Source organism: Lineus longissimus, chromosome 19, assembly GCF_910592395.1.
Source record: "Lineus longissimus chromosome 19, tnLinLong1.2, whole genome shotgun sequence".
NCBI classification, from domain to species: Eukaryota; Metazoa; Nemertea; class Pilidiophora; order Heteronemertea; family Lineidae; genus Lineus; species Lineus longissimus.
Window position 1 is genome coordinate 6,274,636 of NC_088326.1, and position 20,103 is coordinate 6,294,738.

The 20,103-nt window shown below is 40.8% G+C and overlaps 1 long non-coding RNA gene across 2 annotated transcripts; it reads right to left on the reverse strand.

Annotated features, from left to right (window-relative positions):
- Positions 1-11,986: 11,986 nt before the first annotated feature.
- On the reverse strand, positions 11,987-19,635 carry LOC135503353 (uncharacterized). 2 transcript variants are annotated; one of them, XR_010449889.1, is made up of 5 exons: positions 19,550-19,635; positions 15,024-15,096; positions 14,083-14,157; positions 13,861-13,941; positions 11,987-13,322 (listed from the first exon to the last, which is right to left on the reverse strand). It is a non-coding gene; the product is annotated as an uncharacterized LOC135503353 (long non-coding RNA). The 2 variants fall into 2 exon arrangements; XR_010449890.1 differs by lacking the exon at positions 19,550-19,635 and adding an exon at positions 19,471-19,502.
- Between the last annotated feature and the right edge of the window lie 468 nt (positions 19,636-20,103).

The window sequence follows — 20,103 nt, forward strand, 5'->3', positions numbered from 1 at the left end:
TTCATTCAGCCATAAGTGTAAGACTGTAGGGTTGTTTCCAACCAAAACATGTTCGAAATGTGTCAAGCATTCGGAACACCCAAAGACTGATTAGAGAAGTCAAAATTGAATGGAAACAACCAATTTGGGACCAAAACTAGTGTCCTTATTGGAAAGGTTGTCTTTAATAGAGAGGTGTCTTCTAACGGAGGTTCCACTGTATATAATGTAGGAACCCTGGTTGTGACATTGTCCACTCCTCCAGCTGCACACCACCAAATCCACAACAATGTCACACCAGTTATTTAGTTCATCATGCTTATGGTCATTGTACTTTCATCTTATGTAAAATGTAACTTTTTACACGGTTTCAATAAACGATTTGTAATTTGTAATTTGTAAATTATAAATTTCACTAATAATTTGACGCCGCCAATTCCACTGGTCTTCGAAATACGTAAGCTACACTGTTGACGACTATGACACTCCTCACAAACCACATTGTGAATCAGACGCCGATAGGCTTGTTTCATCTATATGCCTTATAACTTCAAGATTAACAAGGATGGTGAAAACATCTTTAATTCACATCTACTCATTCTCTTGAGAAAGCCAAATGACAACTATTTCAATCTCTTATATAAATAGAGGGTGGTGTCTTTTGAAGCTGGTACTTTCCTCAAATAATCGTCAGAGCTATACCCCTTCACAAAATACCTCGGACGTTTACATTTGAACAAGTAGCAATAGGGATAGAGTAGGCCCATATGTATCCATGGTAATCACCGGAGATTGAAGAACTAGGGAGGGGGGGGGGTACAATCCGGAGCTGATCACCACTGGCCTGTGAGACCTGTGGAAATGACGTTGCGTCGTAATACTAGTGGGCTGGGGTGACGCGAACTCGGATCTCGGCGTGCATTCACCTGGCGGGAAAGGTATTTCGCGCTCGGAAAAATAGCATACTGATGAACCACAAGAAGAACAAACATACTGCAGTAAAAAGTCGCCCATTCCTTTAAGATAAAGAAGATATATTCCTATTTGTCATAGTGGATAATAGATAGCTGTTCTAGGGCATGATAATAAGTACACGGACACCATTTGTTTATCAGCTTATCAAGCACTACTTAACTTGGCAGCCATTTTAGCCATATATATCCGTGACAAAAACCAAACAACACCAAGCCAAAAGGATCGATAACCATTGGGTTAAAATACCCTTGTTTTCAGAATTCAGTACCTTGTGCTAGATAATGTGCAGTTATTATTGCTTCTCAATCATTTCTCCCCCTTACTTTATTGCAGATGGCCAACGAACTTTATATTTACTGTTTTTGTAACTTCAGAAATACAAGCACAGCTACAGTCCAAGTATCAAAGGACAATTTCCAGTCTGGAATTCAGCTTGGCACTACCACTTGAAGCTGAAGTGCTTTGTAGGTATAGCTGGTATCAAACATGTAGTGACGTCAACTTTTAATGTTTATGTATTTTCACAAGAAAAGAATCAGTCGCAATATACATTAATGCATAATTTCTTCATAAACAATCTCGTGGCTATTGCTGGCGAATATGAGGACGGGGTTATCGGTATTTGCCAGTATGGCGCACTGCGATGGCAGCATTATAACCTACATGCACTTGCTTTTAGTTTAGATGGACTCAACAGCCAACAATTGTTGCTACCGTATAACAACTTCAGGAGTAGTCGTGGCCCCGGTAATTCAACATTTCGATATCTTCAGTTTGTAGTTCATAGCAATATAGCCGTCTTTGCACTAACCTATCTCCTTGGTTTAAAGACGTTTGTCACTTCTTTCAACTTGTTCAGTATCAGGGATCTTGGTTTTGCCCTGAAGCTTAATTTCTTAAAATCTCTCGGAGAAGCAAAGTTTGCACCAGGTTTGTTATCATCATTGTTTCCCGTCTCGCTTAGTAATCCTCAGTTTGACTCTGGGGGAAACATATTCGAGTTTACATTCAAACCTTACAAAATAACCATAATAGAAAGAAAAAACATGTTCAATACGGTGTGAACAATTCAACTTGAGGAGAATAGGTTAAGAACAATTACTTTTGCCAGGATATTTGGAATTAGTATTATAGGCGTATCTTCATCATTGCAGGCCACTTGCGGCGATTGCTATCGAGAATCAGGCGACAAAAGCAGAATTCAAAAGTTGTATATGCTCGAAGCGGATTCGTGCAGGGACAAGTCATCAGCTTTAGCATTTCCCATTAAAGCCAGACTTCGGTTCATCTCTACCGTCGTTGGCCAAGCTGCATTATTCTTCGTCGACGAAAAGAATCGGCTGATACTTTGGCCGAAGAAATACAAATTCAGGAAAGGTCATACATTGAAAGCGAAAATTTACGTCTAACACAAAGAGAATGTTTTACATAATCAATAATGGTTACAATGGCAGTGGCAGTTGCAATTAGTAGCCGTGACCATAACTGCAACATGGATCTATCAAATTCGAAACTTAATATTTTTTGGCGAAAAAAGTTTCTTCACAAGGGAATCTTGTTTTTGGTCAGACCGTTGTATTGTATTTGGTGGTTCCTCATTTCTCATTGTTTCATGACAGAAAATTGGACAGGGAGCGCGTTGGCACAACAGTTAAGCGTCGGGTAAGTCCCGGGTAAGATGTCCGGCCAGGGCCTCTTTGTAACTCTCAACTGGCCTGAAGTGTCCGTGCGTGCGCAAGCTTGGGCGTTGCCCTTAGTTGTCCAGAAAGGTTTCTGGATAGGCTGGGTACTAATAATTGCGTTTGTAAAGCGCTTTGAAACAGTACATAATACAGTGAAAAGCGCTTTATATTGATAACTATCTTATCATAATTATCATTAGTACATGTACTTTCAATATGGGGACACAGCGAAAAACATGTCTGTGCGCTCAAAAGCAACCAGTGCCTGGGTTTTCAAAACAGCCGCTAAGTATTAGTGACCGAACTCAACTTGACGGTAACTCATGGTTAGCGGTGGCAGTGAAAGCGATGGCAGAGCGACAAGCCGAACTCAACTTGGCGGCAACTCATGGTAAGCAGTGGCAGTAATTTTACTTTTAATTTACTCCCACCCCATTTTCCTCAAAATTGGACTTAAAAATAGTATTTATCGGTTTGGTAGTGGGACATGACTATAAATGGAAGAATACAGTATTTCAGTGTTTTCGTGACAGAAAAATACGACAGGGAGCGCAATGTCACAACAGTTATGCGTCGGCCTGCCGTCGGGTAAGTTCCGGGTTAGATACCCGGCCAGGGCCACTTTGTAACTCTCAACTGGCCTGAAATGTCCGTGCGTGCTCAAGATTGGGCATAATTACCATTAATACTTTCAATATGGGGATACAGAGAAAAACATGTATGTGCGCGCAAAAACAATCTATGCCCGGTTGTTCAAAACAACCGCTAAGTATTAGTGACCGAACTCAACTTGACGGTAACTCATGGTAAGCGGTGGCAGTGAAAGCGATGGCAGAGCGACAAGCCTAACGGAGCAAACTTCGCGGTACGCTAAGTTATCGGTAGTTCAGATCAGCGCCCGTCAAACCAGATAGCGGATTTCCGGAGGTTTGAACAAGCGGGCTCTGGCTTTGAGAAAGCAGTGTTGTAAGGCGTGTAAGAAAGTGAGGAGTCATTACCTGTGAACTACTTAGATTTTTGAAGATGATTTTCGGAGGCTTCGGCTGCAGATCACAGTGATGTTTCTACATGTTTTATGCCTATGTATTTATTGAAACCATCATAAAACATTGAGATGGGATTTAATTACTGTCAGTAGTTTTGTTAACATCAGTTGATAGATGCACGATGGCAAAGCTGTCAACTGCACATGCGGAACAGCCAGAATATTTTACATTTTTTACAATACATTTTCTCCACCTTCCCTGAAAATTGCATGAAGATTGCATTAATAACAAGCGAGGAACGAGCTAACCGGGTAAAAAAAGCAGTTAATTATTTTGCAAATTAGTTACATACCTGAAACAATCAATCGAACATGCACAACTTCAATATATCACCTATCATACTTGAAAGTGTTAATGCTCTCCGCCAAGCGGTTACAGAGAAGTTGTTCGGAAACGATATTTTTGTAAAAATTGGGCCACAACTAGCCATTAAACAATAGATTTCATGCAAATTACGTAATCTATGATGAAAGGACATAGTCATTTTCGTTCATATCCCCCAATTGTTATGTGTCTCGAATTTCATTGAAACACTCCTTACCGTTTGGGCTCCCGAGGTGAGAAAAAGAAGATTCAGTACTTTGCCGTTATAACGATGGGGAAATTGAAAGTAAATTATGATTTTTTATTGGAATTAAGTCAAGCTTTTTCATCAACTTGTATATATAACCCCTGCATGGCTACACTACCATGCCACTCTTTTTCTACATATTTATTTTTGCTGTGAGTACAAAAGCTGACAACTCCCACCACCTCCTACCCAAAAATATATGGGGACATTTTCCGGGACGCTGTATCTCCATCGATTAAGGCATAATAAAGCGTTATGTCTCGACCGTATAAAGTGGACCAGCATTTGGCCACTTAACGCAATTCGTGTCCACTTAATAGAGTAAAATACCCACTGAAGTCAACTTAACTGAGGGTGACCAAAAGTATACTCTAGATTCGGAATTCTAACATCACTGGTTGCGAGCCTATGCGACTGGCCCATATTAGGCTCAGGCCAAGCCCACCAGATAGATAATACAAAATATTTATCCATTCTATTCAAAAGTGGCGCGTCCACTACACAAAACACCGGACCAACTCGGCCTGTTAATTTTCCCCTCGAAAACGCCGGTGTTTTCTTGTCACGGCGATCGATTCGGGACTAAATGGGGGCTAATTTAAGCTCGGCGTTTTAAAAAGGTTAGTTCCACACCCGGCGACAGGCGGCGTGCTTCATCTGCGCATGCGTCAAAAAGGTAAACAGACTCCAAAAAAACCGCGAGAATTTCGTAGGTCGTCATTCTGCCATAATTAAATTCACACTTTTTCCGAGAAATAATTTTCTTAACGTAAAAGAAAACTGATTTTTCACTGGAAATGTTCATGCTGGAGACAATACCACCAATGCATATTCATAGGTTGGAGGGTCCAGTGATTGAAATTAACACAATGCCAGGATAACTCTCAAGCTGTCTGTTGATATAAGTGGTACGTCCACTACATGGAAAACTCCAATGTTTTTAAACCCCGGGGATACTCTGAACCAGGAAAAGCCCGGAGAAGACACGGCGAGGACTTCCACTACATAAAACTCATTTACTGAACACGGCGACAGATGGCGTGGTAGATATGAAACTGTCTGGTTTTCTGTTGTCGGTGGAGTCGCGATTGACCGGACGTCAAGACCGAATACAAAACTTGGCCGAATACAAAACAATTGTGAGGGCACTAACATTGGAATAACGCTAAAAGCAGTAGTTGGTTTTAGGGTTTGCCGTTAGGCGCCGCAGGCTCCTGTGCGCGTGTTAGCTGCGCGCGCACTAGCTGCCCTGAGACTGTGTATTTAAGGTGTAAATAAATGCACGTGTATAAACACAGACATGACATGTCAGCCGGCTTTTTCAAAAGAGGGAGATTGAACATGAAAACAAGACAAAACATAACATAAAATTTGCATCAATCGATATTAAACCTTGACCAGAGCCTACATCATCGCAATGTCTTAGGCTAGCTAGTAGAAATCCGAGAATGTCTGATTTAACGAGCAGAAAATGTTAGAATCACGGTGCTGCCCTGATCACGCCCACTTTTCTGTGTTGTGACTGTGTATTGACTATTGTGAATTTTGTGTGTTCCAACACGAACCCTAACCCTGAAAACCTCACCAGTTGCTCAAAAACTGCATTGATGGTTCGGTAAAGGTAGGAAATATAATAATATTACATGAAACATGGCTTTATATTGAAATAAAAGTTTGTTCATATGATATAAAGTCACTTAAGCTAAGGCCACTTTAACTTTGTCACATCCTTCCTCCTTGTCTGTTTTAACACTTTCTCTGATTTCATTTGTGATTTATCCCAAGGTCTATTGTTTTTCTGTTACAAAGGAGATATGTAGTGTTCCTTTATGCATAGAAAACTGGTTTGAATGAGTTATTTTTTAACAAAAACAAATGATGTGGAAGACAAAATTGTGACTGTCCTTCAGAAAATGGCATTTTCAACTCGTTCGGCACCACCAACAACCGAGAAAACTGTAAAAGACCGTTGGTCTTGAATTAGATCTGTGCAGAATTGGGAATATATCAGGAAATTGTCCCAGTGGATGAGGTGATTTTAGGCAATTCTTAGGCGTATTGCATTAGGTCTTATTTTGGCCCTTTTTGACCGATCTAACCCTTATATTTTCTGTAATTCACACTGAACAACTTACTTTTAGTCCGTTTCATCATTTGTAATCCCCTCATACCAAAAACAGATAAAAAAAACTATAATTCATAATTTTAGGTTTTTCAGTTGACTTTAACTGAAAATCCTTATAGACCCCAACCCTTAGTACCTGATTTATCAGTCGAATATGGCAAATATACTTTTTTTGGTGGGAATGATCTGGAACAATCATTTATTCATATAAAACTGGTATATATGTCCATCGCACGGTAAATTTGTTTTTTAATTGATTTTTTTTGAAAATAGCCCCAAAAAGTACCCCGCCCAATATTGAAAGGGTCCATTTGAACCCTCCAAACGTAGTCGATTTGCACCGAATGCTAAATAATGTTGAGATCTATGCCCTACCAACAAAATATGATGAAATGAAAACATTCGTAATGATTTTAGCTGTAATTTCAGCCATTATCTAAAGAGCCCCTTCCGCCGCCTCTTTTCTGTTATATTCCTGATGGAGACAAGTCTTCAGTGTGCTGTCCCAATCAATCAACAAGATAGTCTCATAGAGATGATATTTATAGATACAAGTATTCAGTGTGCCCTCCCAATAAGTCAACAAAATGTCGCATGGAGGTGTCACTTATGGACACATGACTGTCTTGTCTCAATCAGACAACAAGATTGTCATAAAGAGATTCCCTTTTGGAGGCAAGTCTTCGATGTGCTGCCCCAATCAGCAAGGTGTCCTCTTATATATGTCACTTATGGAAACATAGTCTTGTCTCAATCAGAATACAAGATGGTATCAACAAGATGTCCCTTTTGGAGGCAAGTTTTCAGTGTGCTCTCGAAGGGATGCCACTAGAGACAGGTCTTCAATGTGCTGTCACAATCAGCCTACCAGGTGTCCGCGTACATATGTCACTTATGGAGACATGTCTTGTCTCAATCAGACAACTAGATGGTCTCAAAGACATGTCCCTTTTTGATGCAAGTCTTCAGTGTGCTCTCGAATGGATGTTCTTATGGAGACAAGTCTTCAATGTGCTGTCACAATCAGCCAACAAGGTGTCCTCATACATATGTCACTTATGGAGACATGTCTTGTCTCAATCAGACAACTAGATGGTCTCAAAGACGTGTCCCTTTTTGAGGCAAGTCTTTAGTGAGTTGTCGAAGGGATGCCACTTATAGAGACAGGTCTTCAATGTGTTGTCACAATCAGCCAACAAGGTGTCCTCATACATACGTCACTTATGAAGACATGTCTTGTCTCAATCAGACAACTAGATGATCTCAAAGACATGTCCCTTTTTGATGCAAGTCTTCAGTTTACTCTCGAATGGATGTCTTTTACGGAGACAAGTCTTCAATGTGCTGTCCCAATCAGCCAACAAGGTGTCCTCATACAGATGTCACTCTTGGAGACTTGTCTTGTCCAATCAGACAACAAGATGGTCTCATAGAGATGTCCTTTATGGACGCATATCTTCAGTGTGCGTGCTGCACCGAACAGACAACAAGGTGGTCTCATTGAGATGTCACTTAAGGAGACTATGGTGTGCTGTCCTGATCAGACAAAAAGGGGGTCTCAAATGGATGTGTTCGGTGTGGTCTCAAAGGTATGTAGGCATGTCTTCAGTGTGGTGTCCCAATCGGTCAACAATATTTTCTCGTAGAGTCTAGAGCGTTCCTTATGGAGGGAAGTCTTCGGTGTGCATGCAGTCCTAATCGGACACCAAGATGTTCTCAAAGAGATATTGCTTATGGAGCCATGTCTTGGTGTGCAGTCTTTAACAGACAACAAGGTGGTCTCACAGAGATGTCACTGTGATACAAAGAAGAGTCACAGAAATGAACTTTAGCCTAGTGAAAAAGATAAAAGACAAGGCGATAGATTTCAGGTCATTTAATTATCATTATCTGCTCTGCTCATTGCCCACACCAAACCCTTCTTCAAGACTTTAAAATCATAAGAAGTAACAGATATACACACTCTACTACAAATGAAGTTTCTACACAAATTTTTCAATAATTGCGATCTGGGTTACTTCATTCATGCATCAAAACAAATGACCAAATACATCCTCACAATACTAGAAACGGGCAGAAATCAATAATCCCACGATCCCGACTTAACATTAGGAAAAAATACCATTTTTGTCTCTATCTTCAATTCCCTTTCTGCCTTTAAGTATCAGGATAAAATTCACACTCACAGTCTTCATGACTTCAATATGTATAAAAATCATTTACTGGGATTATACAGTTCTCGCTGTGTAATTCCACACTTTTACATAATGTGTTCACACTTGAACTTTCAATATTCACCACACATTTAATTTTGCCAAACATGATTATCATTTGTACATATGTGGCTGGGGCACTTTAGGTACATTACCACGGTGGCAATTGCAGGACAAGGGCTTTTAAAATTATGTCAGTCATTTCAAACAACTTGATCTGTCTACTACTCTCATATATAATAAGCTCAAAAGGCCCAAAAACGGTTGTTGTCAGACAAAAATATTACCGGTACAAGTACTTGCTGGAAATTCTTGCAGCCATTCAGTTCACTGTCATGCTGATTTCAACTTAACTCAATGAATGTTATCTTGGGACTTGAAGAAATGTGTAATTACCCTACAACTTGGGCACTGTCATGTTTCTCAGGAAAGTCAAGTTTTTCAGATAAATGCCAGAAAAAGCCATTATCTCTCGTCAAAGGGCTCTAGTTGAGATAAGGCACGAGCGAAGAATGTAAATGTAATGGACGCCATTTTTCAAAACTTTCCAAGATTACTCAAACAAATTATTACAGAAGATGATTAACGAGTGTCGCGTAAATGAATACGCACATTGCTTGATTACACGACACACCTCAATCTTTTATTTTAACTTTATATTCAAAGCTTAAACATTGTGTTTCTTGCGAATGACCAATGGTGCGCAGTCAACCTCTTGAATCCCGGTGACCGACCAGTCAGTCATTTTGAAATAATGTTTTTTTCCCAACGACCGACAGGTCGGTCTCAGTAATATTTTTATTCCCTTGAGCTGGGACGCTATTTTATTGTTGGTTTTAGCGTGTTTGATGTACAGTAGGGTCAGTTAGGGCATGCCTGGGTAGATGGTGCCTCGTCACCGGACTTTGGTGGTTGTATGCGGGCGCCATACATCGTGAACGTCAGACCCAATTTCGCAACCACGTGACCACCCTGGGATCCCATGATTTTCAAGTTTTGTGAGTCAAGAGGATAAACGCAGCAAACCAATCTAGAATGATCTGGATCGGTCAAGATCGGTCAAGATCACTGGTTCCGTGTAAATGGCCCTCACGTGTCTGCATAGGTTATGGTATTCCAACCACTTCAAGCACTTGGTTTGGTACCAAAATTATTAAAGGACCTTAGGCATTATTAACCCTTTGGCTCCCGAGGCCTATGTAACGCGATGTACCGAGATTTTTTACCAGTTTTATGCAAAATAACGTAAAAATACTTTTAAATATTGTACCTCCTTCATTATGCATCCTTGATTTATAGTCATAGTTCCACCTATTGTTGTGTATTTGGTTGAGACGGTTGTATGTGTAACGACGACAACAACGAGTAATGGCGAGGAGTTTGAGATGTCTGCGCCCACCCATGAGAGCACGTGCGATGAACATTTGTAAAGTTTGATTGATTTTGTAGCAAGCAAGGAGAAATAAACGTTGTTTTGTTTAAGAGGTTGAGGAGTTATATCAATATACAGTCCCTACAGAACACCTTTGATAAAACCCCGTGTTTTTTCAAGACCCGTGTCTTCGCCGTGTGTCAAAAAACCCGCGGCGCACTTACACCTATCAGTTGTGTTAGATAATGATTAATAGCCCCGGCGACAGGTGCGCTGTAGGTAGGGAGCTCTCCTGTGTTTCTTTCCCGTTGGAGGGGAATTTCGCATGCGCAATACCGAGGCAACTACACCGCGCCATCTGTCGCCGGATCTTAGAACTTGCAATTGCTGTGTCTATTCAGATTCCACCTATCAAAAACCTGTGTTGAACACGGGTCTAAATTAGCCCCCGATTGGCCGCATCAAGCTCGATGGGGCTAATAGACACGGGGATTTGACACACGGGTCTATTTAGACACGGCAATTCATAGGTGTAAGCGCAAAAGACACGGGGATTTGATAGGTGGAAGTACGACGAATAAAACCATACATTTTTGTAAAGCTGATTACCTTGGCTATCAATTGGCGTTGTTTCTGGGTATCAATTAGGTAAGAGGTAATCAATAATCAGTAATAATCAATATTTTTTGATTGATTTTGCTCTAATTGATTGATTTTTCTGATTTGAACAAAGTATATGGAACTGTAATTGATGCAGTTACAACCTGTTAATGATCAACGTAACTTGATTGATAACCTTTGATTGACTAATGTCTATTACTGATTGATCGAATAATACAACATAATATTAATTTATATGCTAATCAGTTCTTGTACTGCGCCCTCTGTAAACTATGAATGAAACTAAATCTAGTCTTCTGCAGATCACCAGGGACACGAATACACTGTACAATAGCGTCTAACGTGTACCGAGAGTTCTATACTAAAGCATTAGTATAGGGACGATATATCGTACCGCCTACGCGAGACAAAATACAGGGACGATATATCGTCCCCTCTAGGGAGGCGAGGGGTTAAGGGCAATATTACCCAGCTGTCCGCTGCCCAGTCACCTCCTGTTCTACATAAGTAATTTCCATCAACAAATTGCACAAAAAAGGAAAAATTCCAAAGACTGAATTATCGCGCTTTTCTGATGTTGACCCATTTAGCTCTCCAAGCAGTGACCCTTTTCACGTGGGCAGGCGGTATTTGCACCACGCCACCACGGGCACCACGCGACCACCACGCCACCACGCGAACAGGCGGAGCGATCATAATGACGATATCAAAACAGACCATCAGACCACAGACACTTGAGAGTTGTGGTTACATCTACCAATTATAGATGGCATGTTGGTATACTGCGTTGTTGCCTGACGGGATTTACGAGTATTTATTACTTGTTAATGGCATTCGCAAAAAGCAGGGCTATTATTATTAAGCCGCTATACATCCGTGTCCAACCGTTTGTCATGAGAGATCTTATCACACCATTATTGTTATCACAATACTGTCACTGCGGAGAAAGTATAGATCGGAGACCTATTATTGCGAATTCGTGTTGTACAGAGACTTGTCCATTAAAGGGGCACTAAAGGCAGCATCTTGGTAGGCAACATAAAGTTACACAAAGTAGCCAGTGAGTCTCTCACCTCTCACAGTTTGTCCTAACCTAGTCACGCCTGTAACAGGGATACATTCAGTGATGAATCAAATAAGACCTAATGCCCTTACTCTGTTTATAAGTCAGCTAAAGTTGGCCAATTTGACCCCCTGCTCTTACATAGTCCCCCTTTAATGGGAAACTATAGGCAACAGCTAGGTAGGCAAGATAAAGTTACACAAAGTCGCCAATAAGGGTCTCTCACACAACAGTATGTTGAAACTATGCACACGTGTTCGAGTGAGTGATAAATCTAACTCCTCCCCCCCCCCCCCCAACCCACCCCACCCAAACGAACGGCCACCCCTTTAAAGGGAGATCGACTATATAACCCACTCGTACTCGTATGGTTTTTGCAGGTCAGTCGTCAGTTGGAGTAGGTCTTGTTACTCAACGGTAATTCAGTACGTATTTCCGTAGTTGGCGTACGCCTTTATTCCAATAATCCCAAGAACGGGCATCAGAGAAGCTAGGATAGCAGCCAACGCCATCTATAATTGTTCCAAGAAACCATGATCCAATGAATCGACCGCTATTTTGATATCGTCATTATGATCGCTCCGCCTGTTCGCGTGGTGGCGTGGTGCCCGCGGTGGCGTGGTGCAAATACCGCCTGCCCACCACGTGGAACAGTGCACGAGTAAGGCGTTTCCTGGAGTTAGGACCTACCCTGTGACGTCTTGGTACTGATATTATGACGGGAAAGGTATTTCGTGCCAGGACTTGTGCTACCAGAAATAATGAATAACACGTTTTTCTACTATCTAAGAGCTGAAACAAAATGGCTAAAGCATCAAACATGATTGGAGATTGGAAAAATAGTTTATAGGTGAACCAGAGGAAGAACAAAAATACTGCAATAACAAGAGCAACGCAGGGCGTAGCATATGCCCCGGTGAGCACATTGAGTTGGTGTATTAGGAAAGTGAAGTGTTTTTCAGACAACCCCGGGCAGCTGGTGTCATAGCTGACTGGGTTTAGTTGACATCGTGAAAGAGTTATTGGTCTGTAATGCCCGCTGTACACGTTATCTTTTTCTACCCACATAAAAAGTTACATGGTTATTACTCAAAGCGTTCTTGTTAAAATGAGAGGAAACGAAAAGTTTACAGACGCCTGACGCCTACCGGCTGACGGACATTGGTAAAACATAATGCCTCCGCAATGCTTTACGCATTGGCGTGGGCATAACAAGCTGCCTATTACTTTAGAGTCACACTCCACCAAAAAACATCGATGAAACCCCAGTAAAAACAGTAGTAATAGAAGATTCAGCAGAAAGCATCTAAAATTGTTTGGGTAGACACCTGCGATATAAATTAAAACTGACCACATTCGGCATTTAAATCAACTGTTCTAGGAACAAACGTCTTGGCGCCAAAACCCGATGTTGGCGAAAATGACATAATATCATGTAAAATCCAAGGAAGACATCAAGGAATCGCCTACGAGTGGGCACCTGCAAAAATGTCAGTTGCAGCAGAAACTAGTCTAATCCAGAACGTGTGTAATCCATTTGTGACTGTGTAATTCACTATGAAATAAATCCTTAATCCAATGTTTCCGTTTCTTCCATGCACCGACACTGCCTCAAGAATATTTCCGCCTCAATTTTGTTAAGTCCCTCGCATTGTTGTACTAAACAAATCATAGCCTGGAAAATCAAATTATAAAATTTCATCTATGATGTGATGATAATGCTTTACTTTGATAACAAATTAAGTGTATAATAAGAATGCAGTGGACAATCAAGTGACATATTTTCGTGTTTCCCAACAAAATCAGCCCAAATAACGATAATAACAAGGAGTTTTATATGGCGCTTTAAAAGAGCTTTCATTACCCAGCCTATCCAGAAGGTAAGAGTTACAACGTGGCACATGCCGGGTATCGAAGCCAGGACCTCCCGATCACAATGTTGATGCTCAAACGTTGTGCCACTGCGTTCCTCTGAGCACAAATTATTCCATAAGCCTGAAAATGTACCCATCTCTGTACGTAGGTCTTTTATTGTTTCATGACTATCCACAGGATAATGCATGAAGTGATTCAAAATCATCTCTAGGCACTGTATTTGGTTGCAGCCGGTCAGTTTAACCCAATTCGCTTCAAGTTTCTCGCCTGTCATGTACTGTACTTTCATGGAGAGATACCATCAATAAGGCTGACCATTTGTCAAATTTCAGACCCACCTCTGGCTCACGGACATTCATCATTGTTTTCATCTCTGTCTGCGGCAACTCATCCTACAAGAATATTATGATGGCCTCCATCTGAAATAACATAACATTTGTCAAATGAAAGGTATCAAATTGCTGTTTGCTGTGCAAATTGTCCATGACGAAGTCGGAAGATGAACTGATGGAGAAGACATGAATGGTTAAAAGGCAATTTAAAAATTGCATGTTTCTTACCTCCCAGTCCAAGATTGTTGTAAAGCTCTTCTGGCTTCTTACGAAAGGTTTCTTTACACATGTTTATCACACACTCTGCAAAAAAATAACAAATTTGAATCCTTTGAAAACATTTCGACAATCATATTCATCATAAAGACATAAGAAACGTTTCTGCGGCTGTCTAAGTGCAGACAATGACAGTCAAACCTTTTTTGCCTTTACATACCTGTAGCACGAGAAGTAAAAAGCTTTATGGACTGAATGATGCAGGAGCTGAGCTTGTGTATGAAGTTGAACTTCATCATACATGTATGAATTTTCAGAAAAGAAGTTTGACCCAGCACAAAGCCCAACTCAGAGTCAGATGAAAAAAAGATTTTTATTCTCTTTTTAACTCTTTAAATCCTTGAATTTTTTAAGTGTTTCCCAGTATTTCAGCAATTTTCACCCCAAACAACCTCCAAATGCCCCCCCCCCCCCCCCCCCATGTACAAGACAGCTAATTAATTTCACTAGCATTATTTCATCAAACGGATGAAAACAAGTATATTGCATATCCCTAAACCGCCCGAAAACCAGCCTAAGTTTCATGATGGCGATGGTGTTGCTTGAGATTAGGTACGTACTGGCAGGCAGCTAGGCTAGGAAACTAGACAAAAATCAGTGGCCGGATATCGGCCGGTTAGGACAAAAAGGGTCAAATATCACATGCCAAAAAATGACAAGCAGTTTTTTAAAAAAAACGACCGATGCTATGACTTTCAATTCCAAGCGATGACAGATCAATTAAATCAAAAATTTGTATTGAAAAAGTTTGACCATCCAGTCCACGCGTTTACACTCCATCATCCATAGCCCCAAAACGATGCGAACAAATAATTTATCATGAATGGACAACAGTAGTAACAGTATTTTATTGTAAAATAAAAGGCTGTATTAAAATTTTAGTAAATACTTACGGATTTTACATTCTTCAAAACACTTGAGTGTGGGCACGAGTGGCATTAAAACCCCAGGGGTGGCACGGAGGGCCTGCAATGCCACATTTAAAAAACATGAGTTACCAAGATTTGGTATCCCGATGCAATCATATTTACAAAACAAAAAGAAATACATGTAAGTGGTAGAAAATTTTTTTTGCAACTGATTTGAAACATATTTTAAACGATATGTGCTGGAGATGCCAAGCCTCTTTCATGCCGTCATTGCCATGGTGATGCTGGCCGATGCTATTGCACCCCGTCAATCAAATATCCTTTAAAAAATTGTATTACAAATTGTAAAAAATCTTGACAGTGCATCATGCTGTGCACACGTGCTACTCGCTGACCGACTTTCGAATGTCGTCTCGAGCCAATGTGCATCCTTTTCTGTGAAGATCTATTGTAAACATGGTTTGTTTTGGCGACCCTAGGTGGTGCCGGCGTATCTGGCAATACTGCAAAGGTCCTATAAATAGACGAATTTGAAGAAGTTTGTTTTGGTGCTGACCAGAGCGTGGTGTCCCTAGGCATTGTTCAAAGTCAGCTAAGGCCTTCTGACGAGTGACATGTTCTGGGTGTGCGCACTCATTGTTTAAATTGTTTTGGAGCCGATTCATCTTCTTCAAACAGGCCTATCTGGATGAACACACTCCCTCAAGTGCATGCACACAGTCCCTTCACTGCCACAACCTTCTACCAAAATAACATTGCGCAATATTGTTTCACCACTAGGCCTACGCCTCGTTATTTCACCAGTTACGTCATTACGTTGATAAGACGAATTCGAAGAAGTTTGCACTGACCCTTGAACAAAGGATCGCCGTGTCTCTCTAGGCACTGTCCGAAGTCGGCTTACTGGGCCTTCTGACGTATTCCGAGTGTGCGCATTCGATTTGTTTTGGCACCGATTCCGTCTTCTTCGAATACGTCTATTTCCTAAGTGGTGATATATAATATAGACCAAGGCCTATAGATTCATGCACTAGATTGGGAACAACGTTTACATGACGTAGTGTTGGCTGTCGTCACGTCACCATGCATTTTACATTACTGTAACGTGACGAGACGCGACGTTTTCGTAAACGTTGGTCCCAATGAAGTGCATGGATCTATAGTACCGATATATAGTATGCACTCCATGACGTGTTGGCAATACAATATCATGATGGACGCACACTCCACAGAGAGTAAGACTGAGCTGAGAGTGACACTAGGCTTAATACACATACACAGACATGATGAAGCCTGTAGCCTGAACGCCTAGACTTTTAAGTCTGCACACACTCGACAGTGTCAATGACACACACGCCATGCATCTGTTCCGCGCTAATTACCGATTAGCGCCATCTTAAGATTGCGCTGCGCATTCTTAGGATCGGTTAATTGCGCGGCAATCTCGAGATCGCGCAAGGGTGAGCGTGCGCTTTTTGCCGATTGCGCATTTTAGAGATGATGATACTTTTACATGTTCAGCTTTGCATTGCCATTGGTAGCTTTATTTTTCACCTAATTTTTTGCTACACCAACAGTCACATTACTGTCATGTGACTGTCTATGGGATGCTGAAAGTAAATTAATTTAATACCGGCCAAAGTTGACTGTCGAGTGGTTGATTTGTATTTTGTACCTCAGGCCATACCTCAGGCCATGGAGGTATTATTAAGATAACTGCAGGCCATGGAGGTATTATTAAGATACCTCCATGCTCAGGCATTCGTTTGAGAAGGGAGACACTTAGGCCTACATGTAAGGTTTTATGTTATCTTCTCATTATAAATACTGTTTTATATTTCAGGTTATCCCCTAACACAGCTTGCTGATGGACATCCAACCTGAGAGCAATGCTTTTGAAAATTAATGATTGATCAAGTACATTTGGTTGTAATCTTGCATCCGGATTTACTTAATGAATAAAGAGATACATCTAATAACTAAGATTTTATTATACGTTTATAATTATTTTATTTATAATAACATCCCAATAGTATTTACATTTCCTTGATATATATGATTACACAATACAATGTTTATGATATTTACACTTACAGTCGCACAATATTGTCATGGAACATAGTTTATTCACCAATTAATGATAATTGATAATTGGTAATTGGTAATTATATGTAAATTAGCGTTCTGTCATAGTGATCATTTCACCAAAAATTATCAATGAATATTAATCATGATAATTAGTAAGTGCTAAAATTGGCTTGTGTCAAGTCAAATATGAACATATCATCATCTCAGAAGCCTAATTAGCAGTGGTAGGTAATAAATGCAGCCATGTCTTTGATAATGTGAACAGATCTCACTATGACACTTTGACCAATATTTTATACTGACCATCATCTCAGAAGCCGCTAAGGCGGCCATGCCTTTAATAATGTGAACAGATCTCACTACGACACTTTGACCAATATTTTATACTGACCATCATCTCAGAAGCCGCTAAGGCGGCCATGCCTTTAATAATGTGAACAGATCTCACTATGACACTTTGACCAATATTTACTGACCATCATCTCAGAAGCCTAATTAGCAGTGGTAATTAATGCGGCCATGCCTTTGATAATGTGAACAGATCTCACTATGACACTTTTTGACGAATATGATATGACTTACTCTCCACAAGGGACGACATTTTCTTTGTCACCAAAGGTGGGATTATAGTCTAATGAATAACGTAGGGGACAACATTTTCTTTCGCACTAAGTGTCCTTTATTCACATTGATGATTATGAACGGCCCCTTACCCCGGTGTAATGTTTTTGAGTGTTTCTGTTTTTGAGTGTTTCCCCTCATTGTTTGGGAACGCTCAAAAATAGATTGACGAGTTTTTCTGTGTATCCCTCCTATTGAAAAGTCATGGTCTCTCTAGCTGCCTATTGTTTGGAAACACTGAAACATGGGGAACAACCACAGATGTTACACCGGCCCTTACCATAAATCTAACAATCCCTGAACAATCATTGAACAATAGAACGAATTCTACTACTATAGTTTTACCTGTTGTTGTGGGACAAGGGAGACTAGTGTCTCGTGACAGTAGTACGTAGGGGACACCATTTTCTTTCACACCAAGTTTCCCGTCCTCGTTTTCTTTTAACATTGCAGAAGTTGATGGGACTTTTCACAAAATTCAAGCCCATGATCCGTGCGGAAGATTATTGTTGGAATGGCAACCCATAGTTCATATATTTCATCATAATTTATGCAGTCTGATGTTGCAAATTCTCGGAGAGAACACAATAAGTCAGTTATATTATTTGCAGGACAATCATTCATCATTCGTTCATTGGCTCGCAAGACCCCCCAACTCCCTTGCGCGATCTCGAGATTGCCGCGCAATTATAGGATCCTAAGAATGCGCAGCGCAATCTTAAGATAGCGCAGATCGGTAAAATGCGCGGAACACATCGATTGCATGAATGATGGTCTGTACCGGGCGCGAAATTTTTTTCTGCAGGATACTTCTGCCACAGTGTACATCTGACAGCCAATCACAATTGGCGCGATCTTTGACGTCACACTGTTTATTTATGCATGATAATGCAAATACAATGGACGATACCGAGTCGCATGCCGAGTGCCACTTCAACTGTGAATGTGACAATAGTTCATTGTCTGACCCCAATTATGCTCAACTCAAGGTTTGTGTCGTAGTGTTTAGGAATGAATTGCACAGATTCATTGTAAAATTGATGATATTATGCGTACAAAAGAGGCATCAGCTGATCTGATCGCTACATTGCAGTGCATGCATTGATTTGTGAAATTTTAAGGGGCAGTGACACTGCAGTGTTGCCAATGTTGATAATTATTAAAGGGACAGTGTATCCGATGTCTCGCGATTTGTGAAATTTTAAGGGGCAGTGTCACTGACAGTGTTGCCAATGTTGATAATTATTAAAGGGACAGTGTATCCGATGTCTGCTGTTGAAGGTATCAGGCCTATTTTGGTAGTTTGAACATTGTTGAAGGGCCATTGTATAAAACACATTTTGACAAGCAAACAAAATAAATTGAATGGTGGCGCCACCTATGCATATACAGCAGAACTAGTTACACGGTTGACAGATAAACATTCAACCTCGGCTATTTTGCCGAGCACAGTGCGCCTTTAACAGACAAGTCCAATAAATACAGTCCACTCGACAATGAAAATACATGTTAAGATACTGCAAATAAATATATTTTAGCTAATATACTCCTCTAACCATTTGCTAACTTGTTCTTTCCAAGATTATCAGAACACGTGGCATTGTTGACATTATTGCGCCATGTGGAAAGATGATGTCAACAAAGACACGTGCTTGCCTTGAATTCTGATTGGCTGTCAGATGTACACTATGGCAGAAGTATCCTGCAGAAAAAAATTTCGCGTACCGGGCGGTAGGCCTACCAGTAAGCGTCTTTTTCTCACAGAATCAACGAAAAAAACTTGTTCGTCTTCTACAATACTTTTCCCTAAATCATCCAGACCGTAAAGCAATAATATTCACCGATTACATGATGGCGAACAGCAATCCCAACGCTAGTATTTCGGAACAAACTACTCATGCTGGTATAACCGCGGCAAAAGCACGAAAAGCAGCGACAGGAAAGTGTCCAAACGCAAGGTAAAACGTCGTTCATTTGTAAAGTACGCCCTCTCGCGGAGAACGACTGACCCCGTCTTGGCCATTCCAATGTTAGTGCCCTTAAACAAACGATCACTGCGACAGAGGAGAAGGTGACAGCACACATAACTTCCGAGAAAAGGATTCGTCCGTCAACTCGACGCCTTACTGCAGGACGATTTGCCGGCCAACGTTTCCATGACATCGTCAGCGACCGGTTGGATGAAAGAGGAGACGTCTCATCACTGGTTCGAAAACGTATTGGAACGATTCGTCAACGCCAACCAGAACTAGCGATTCCTTCTACTAGTTGATACCATGGAGGTATTATTGAGAATACCTCCATGTTGATACATACCGTGTTCATCGCCTGGATGATTTCGGCGAGCGAGTCACGATGTTTGGGGGGATATACTCGATTTCATACCGGCAGGCTG